Below are 6,917 nucleotides of genomic sequence, written 5' to 3'. Positions count from 1 at the left end.
AGGGAAATGATGGAATTTTCAGAGTTCCCTTGAGAGGATGTGATGGCCGAAATTCCAAGGTTGGGGAAGGGTTTATATAGGTAATCAAGGGGGCTTGGATAAGTCAGGTTTCCTTGGATAGGCTTTATCCCTTCTGCTTTCCGCCTAATTTTCCTTAGAGCCCAAGAAAGGTTCTAGAAACTCTAAAACTCCTCCAGAATTTTCGTCCCCCTTTAGGGACATTCTAGAATTTCTCGATTTTCAACTTTTTAACATTCTCACCTTTAGTCCTTCCACTTTTAATTATTATAATTAATCCAAAATTAATTCCAATTAATTTTTGATTAATTTTTAATTAAACAGTGTAATTCTAATTAATATATTTTTCTCAAAACATATTAATAAATTATTTATTTACATTTCTAATTAATTTATTAATCATATAATAAATTAATAAATCAGGCTCTCTCTCTCTCTCTCTCTCTCTCTCTCTCTCTCCAAATAGCATTCCAATATCTTACTAGGTTTGAGGGAAACTTAAAAGGACTTTGCTAATAATTCAAGTTTATAATAATTTAGTTAATGGCTTAGACATCTAATCCAATAGTCTCCCACATGGACAGGCTAAGAGTACACTTGCACCGCATGAGTAAAGCTGAGAAACAAAAGCATAATGATTTCTAAAAATGCCATTTTTTAACGTCTTTGGTGAGATGCCTCCAAACTTCACTTTAACACTTCGGGGCATCTTAATGGACGAAATCTTGGACATTTGAATCAAAACCTTCATAGAATGGCTTCAATCGATGTCCATTAACCCTGAAAATGTGCCCCGTGTCGACAATTTTTTAATTTCCACACCTCCATTGGGACTCTTTTCTTGTATTTGACTTTCTTTTTATCGGAGAACCATACTAGACTTAGACCTTTGATAATAGCAATCATCCAACCACATTCTTTCTTGTACTTGTTCAGTATGGTCACCAAAATTTCCCTCTTTGACATGGTGGTTAAGTAGGTGACTGGTTGGGCGTTTTCTTTCTCGGGATACGTATCCTTTGAAGGGCCCGACAGATTAATTGTTTCCGGCTCTTATGGTTGTTCTACTACTGGAGTTAGTTTATCAATGGTAGTGGGTGGCTCAACCTCTCTTTCGTCAGCCTCTATCACTTCCTCTATAGTTTCATTGTCAGCTTTCTCAATTTCTTCTTCCTCTTTGACAACCTCTTCCACTTCTACTTCTTCTTCTTCATCTTCATATAACACTCTTGGGCCATCAAAAAATTTCTCATATTTCAAAGGAATGGAACATGCGCTATGTGATGGGCTCTCTTCATATGGTAGTTTGTGTTGAGCTTCCTTTATACTTATTCATTGAGCAAGTTGTGTTATTTGTTGCTCTAAGATTTTGAGGCGGGCTTGGGTTGTTTCTTGGAAATTTTGGATAGAAGTGGCAATGATTTTCACAATGTCCTCTAAGCACATGCTTAGCATTTTAGTTTGTTGAGGATGGTTAGGAAAGGGTTGTTGGAACCGTGGAGTTGGTTGGTATTGGTTATTTCCCCAAGCTTGGTATAGGTTTTGGTATTGGTTATTTCCCTAATCTTAGTTGTTGTCCCACCACTGATCCTGTTCAGGCTGATCATCACTCCATTGATTTGACTAGTAGTAGCTTTCCGTCTCTTGCACTTCTACCCATTATCCTTGTAAATATGGGCACGTGTCCGAATGATGTCCATTTTGGGCACAAAAATCGTTAATAAGAGGCATGAGTTGCACACTTTAGTCACTTTCAATCATCATAACTAACTAAGCTAGCTCAAAAAGTTCATATTCAATGAAAGGAGTGTTCATTTTCATACCATACATTTTGTTTTTTTTTTTCTTTTCAATTTTGAGATTGTAGATTAAAGTACATGTACGATGAGGTTTGATTGTAGAGAAACAAATTTATTAAATATAAACCAATCCCCGGCAACGATGCCAAAATTTGGTGGTTGTCGAGGCCAACAAAATAAATAACCCTAAATCTTGCACACAAAATAGTGTATAATGGTAAAGGGGTCGTATCCACAGAGATTGGTTCAATTTATATCTCTATGAAAATCACTTGTTCAAGTGATTGTGAAACAAAAATAAAAGTAAAAATGGGAGTTTAAATATTTTTTATTATTTTGAGAAAGCTAAAAGTATGCTTGAATGTAAAATTACAAATAACAAGTAAAGGATTTGATTTAAAGTCAATGAAGATAAGTTGGTTGACTATGGAATACACCACATGGGTTTCTCAGTTAACTTATCATTAGACAAAATGGGGCAACACTTGTGATTTAATTTAACTTGGCTATAGTAATTCATAAGCACAAATCACCACAACTCTTCTTTGTTATTAAAATGGTTAGAGTAGCTTAAAACACATTTCCTTAATCAAAGTCACAAAACCAATGAAGCATGTAATTTTGTGAAAATCAACTAGCATTAAGTTTTAAGAGTTACTAAGTCCAATAGATAATCAAATGCTTAGATTATCATTATGGAGGAAATATTTTCATGGATTGAATGAAATGAAAACAAACATATAAACCATTTGTTACTTACTAACTTCAGGGTCCATTACTTTACCTAGAAATTAGCCAACAAAATAAACACTGTTTCATCCATGCTCATGATCAAGGACAAACAAATAGAATTCAAGATTTGGATGCTGACGAGTTACACGAACGAGTATAAGACACACGGATGGATTGTAAGGCACGCGGACAGGCTGGGAGTATACATGGACCGCATGAGTAAAGTTGAGAAACGAAAGCACAATGATTTCCAAAAATGCCCTTCTTTAACGTCTTTGGTGAGATGCCTCCAAACTTCACTTTAACACTTCGGGGAGTCCAAATGGATGACATCTTGGACATTTGAATCAATACCTTCATAGAATGGCTTCAATTGATGTCCATTTATCTTGAAAATTTTCCTTGTGTCGACATTTTTTAAGTTCCACACCTCCATTGAGACTCTTTTCTTGTATTTGACTTTCTTTTTACAGGTGAACCATACCATACCTAGAATTTTGATAATAGCAATCATCCAACCACATTCTTTCTTGTACTTGTTCAGTAAGGTCGCTAAATCTTCCTTCTTTGATATGGTGGTTGAGTAGGTGACCGATTGGGCTTCTTTTTTCTTGGGATACGTATCCTTTGAAGGGTCCGACAGAATTATCGTATGTGTCTCCATCATCATGTTGAAAATAATACAACTGCACCACTTCAAGCCCACAAGTAAACCACAAGCTTCCAAAAGTCCCGATTCCTCCATGTTGAATAGTCTTCGAAAAAATCCTGCAATTAAGCTCAAAAGACTAGAAAGCACGGGATAAATATGAAAAATAACAAAAAGAGAAAATATGCATGAAGATTGACTAAAATGAGATGGAATGAACTAAAATAAACTAGGAAAAGATGTAATAAAATGAAACTATCTGGTTTCAAACCTATGGAAAATAAATAATCTCTATTATTTATAATCACCATAATAATTACAACATTATTCATTGTATAATGCTTTGAGTAATCAACTAACCACTTTAAGTCATTCCATGTTGTGAACATGCATATTATGCTTCTCTATGGTCCTTCCTTTGTGAATAGATCGAATGGACACTATAGCACTGATGCTTATTTCACAATTCCAAATTTTTGTCACTGTCTAAAATGTATTGGAATTCCAACCTTACATGCATTGACCTTCTGTGATGTGATGTCGAGGCTTCAAAGTCACAGAGACTGAGCCAAGGATATTAGATAATGTTTCATTGGAACTTTGTTGCTAGAAACAATTCTATGATTATGAAGGTTCAAATTCAAGGTACACTCCTTGAACACTTCTCTTGCATTAAAGTTTCCAACTCACATGTAGATTTAATAATCAACTCCCATTATGGAGACATTTCTATATTCCATATGACCATCAATTCTGATCAAGAATCATCTAAATTCATAATAATGTTATGATGGTCCATCAAAATTAATACCATAGTTCCAATAGTCCACAAGCAACCAATCTTCAGTAAACCTCATAATTTTTTTGACATTTTTTTAACAACTGTAGTCACACAAAAAATTCTTATCCTTTCCCTCTCAATGCTCAAGGCATTTGAAAAATTAGAATAAGTAAATATTGTAGCATATGTAATCAACCCTATATCTGAATCATATGGGACTCAATTCATTATATCCAATATATGTTCAATCTCTTGCTATAATATATTCATATATGGAATTTCCTAAGTGAACCAGTTCAACATGATATTCACATATGTTTATGACTAAGTTCTATTAAACTATATGATCTAATCCTTTAGATTCAAAACAAAGTATGCGTGTCATCTCCCTTAAGTCTATCATAGTGAAACAATTCCCAAACTTTGAAGTTTCCAAATTAATAAATTTGTTTCTTTCGAACAGTAATGGCAACATGAAATACTAGCATAACAATTATTCTCCCACTAGCTTTGACTTTCTTATTGAAGTACAGATTTCTATTACGTGATGTTTCGATAAGTCTCTACCTAGACTTATTATGTTCATACACCTTCATTGGATAACATATGTGTGTCTTCAAACCCTTTCATAACTTACAACTATAAGTCTTGAATGTTTAAAAAATTTCTTGCCATTCCTTACAATTCGAAACATGAAGATAGATGTCGTAATCATATTATGAATTTGAGAATGCAATTAACATAGCCAATATTCATATTGATCTTTATTATATGTTTAAAATATACTAGCGAAAGTGATTCATCATTATCATTTTCATGAATTAGAGCAAATCTTTACCAAATAAATTTCAAGGTCCATACGTTCTCATCCATGTGAATCTATCATTTTGCAACCTACAATCATAAGATAAGTTTTAGTATAAACCAAATTCAAATTTATATGTCCTTCATGGACTAAACTTTGCAATTCTAAATTTTTTTTCCCTCTGGTAGCTCAAGGGCCTACCAATGCTTCCTTGTTGTTAGCGGCTAAAGTATATCGATTAATGTACTTTCAGTGAACAATGTGCTTTGCTTTTGCAATTAAATAGAAAACATAGAACTCATAAACATTACGAACTCAATTAGAAGTGCAAAGAAATAAGAATATGTCATCCAAACACGATAGGTTATCAACCTCATGTCGTGTGCTAGCGATAAATAAAAGGTTTATTACAAGTTAACTCTTGAAACTCTCAAGATCAATATGACTCCCACTGACTTCTTGACATATGATTTTTTTCTCTCAAGGAACATTCATTGACGAGCTAAAACAAATATTCAAAAGTTCGTGTGGATTCTAGACAAGAAAACACTTCATAGAATATGGCTTAGTTTATCCTTTGTTTCTAGATTAACAAAAACATCACAACTCCAATTCTATATGTGCTCTACTAAGAAAAATATTTTTACTCCACATATTTCGAGGTGTTTTCAACCTTCTTAGTTTTAAATGAGTTTCACGATACAATTTGTAGTTACTAGAGCATGCTCTATAACTTGATTTGGAATGAAGTATGACTCATCTCTTGATTGAACTATTATTCAACACAATCTGATTCCCCTTCTTAGTCATACAATTGCACTAAAATGTTCTTCAAGGATCAATTGTGATATAGTTCCATAATCATTAAGAATCTCATAAAACATGATGTTAAAGTACTCTCCTTTCCCTTCACAGATTAGAAAAACTTTTATCTTTCTGCCTAATAGATTCTTATGTTCATTGTTTATTCTTTGAAAACCTTTTCAATAGTAGTAGAATTATGTTCAAACTTATGAACAAAACATATTTACTAAAACATTAGAAAATCATAAAGAATAGAGTTATCGTCCCTTATGGTGGATCTGAAGATCCCATATCAATATGTACTAGATCCATTAGTCCTTCACTTGACTTACATAAACATGTGATCAATGCATTAGTCATAATTTTCCAATGAACAAAATTCTCATGTATTATACAACATGACTTGTACAACACCAATAATCTGTTCAATTGGTGATGAGATTTCTTTTCACTTGGTCAATTATGAAAATACCACACACGATGTTATAAGAATCAAATACACAATTAATATTGCTAATATTAGAAACATTTCCAACACTTTCATAAATTCCATTACAATGAAATAAGAATAAGGCAACCATATAAAACAAAATTTTCACTTTTATTAAAAATAAACGAAAAAAAAATTTGAACTTGTCCTTACAATGCATAAAATGAAAAACTATGTTTCTAGACATCTCCTAAGATTAATAACAATCTATTAAATTATCCTAACTCCTAAGTAGTAGCTCCAAATTCTAATCATCGAACTATGTGACCGAAGTCCGTCTCTCATGATCAGATTTAGGTCACTCTGCTTAAGCTTCCTTCTTTCTCTTAGATACTTTAATATTATCAAAATGTGATCATCACATCATTTATTAAGAGTATTTAAAGAGGAATCTATAAAACATTGGAGTCAGATAATAGATGTACTTGAACTAGAGTCACACTACTTGACTCTAAGATCTTTCATGTATTTTCAGCAGCTTCATTTCCAATGTCCATTCAATTAGCAATAGAAATAAATGGGCTCTTTAAGGTCAACACATGGAACGATCCCAAAACTAGCCTTTCTTTTTATCATACAATCTAACAGTTTGATCTTGGATGACCCCTTACCATTAGGAAGAGAAATCTTTTCTAGACCACCATTGTGCCCATTGTCAATGTCCATGGAAACCATGGAAATAGACCCAATAAGCATTTTTTTTCTTTAGATGTGCTCTTAAGCATTTCTACTTCAGCAAGAATCAACATTTGGGTCAAATCAATTAGGGATATATCGAGATTCCTCATATGAAAGTTTTTAACAAACTAACCATATGCCTTAGGAAGCAAGAGAAAAAA

Source organism: Lactuca saligna, chromosome 6, assembly GCF_052625555.1.
Source record: "Lactuca saligna cultivar CGN05327 chromosome 6, ASM5262555v1, whole genome shotgun sequence".
Taxonomy (NCBI): Eukaryota; Viridiplantae; Streptophyta; class Magnoliopsida; order Asterales; family Asteraceae; genus Lactuca; species Lactuca saligna.
This window is presented reverse-complemented; position numbering follows the sequence as displayed.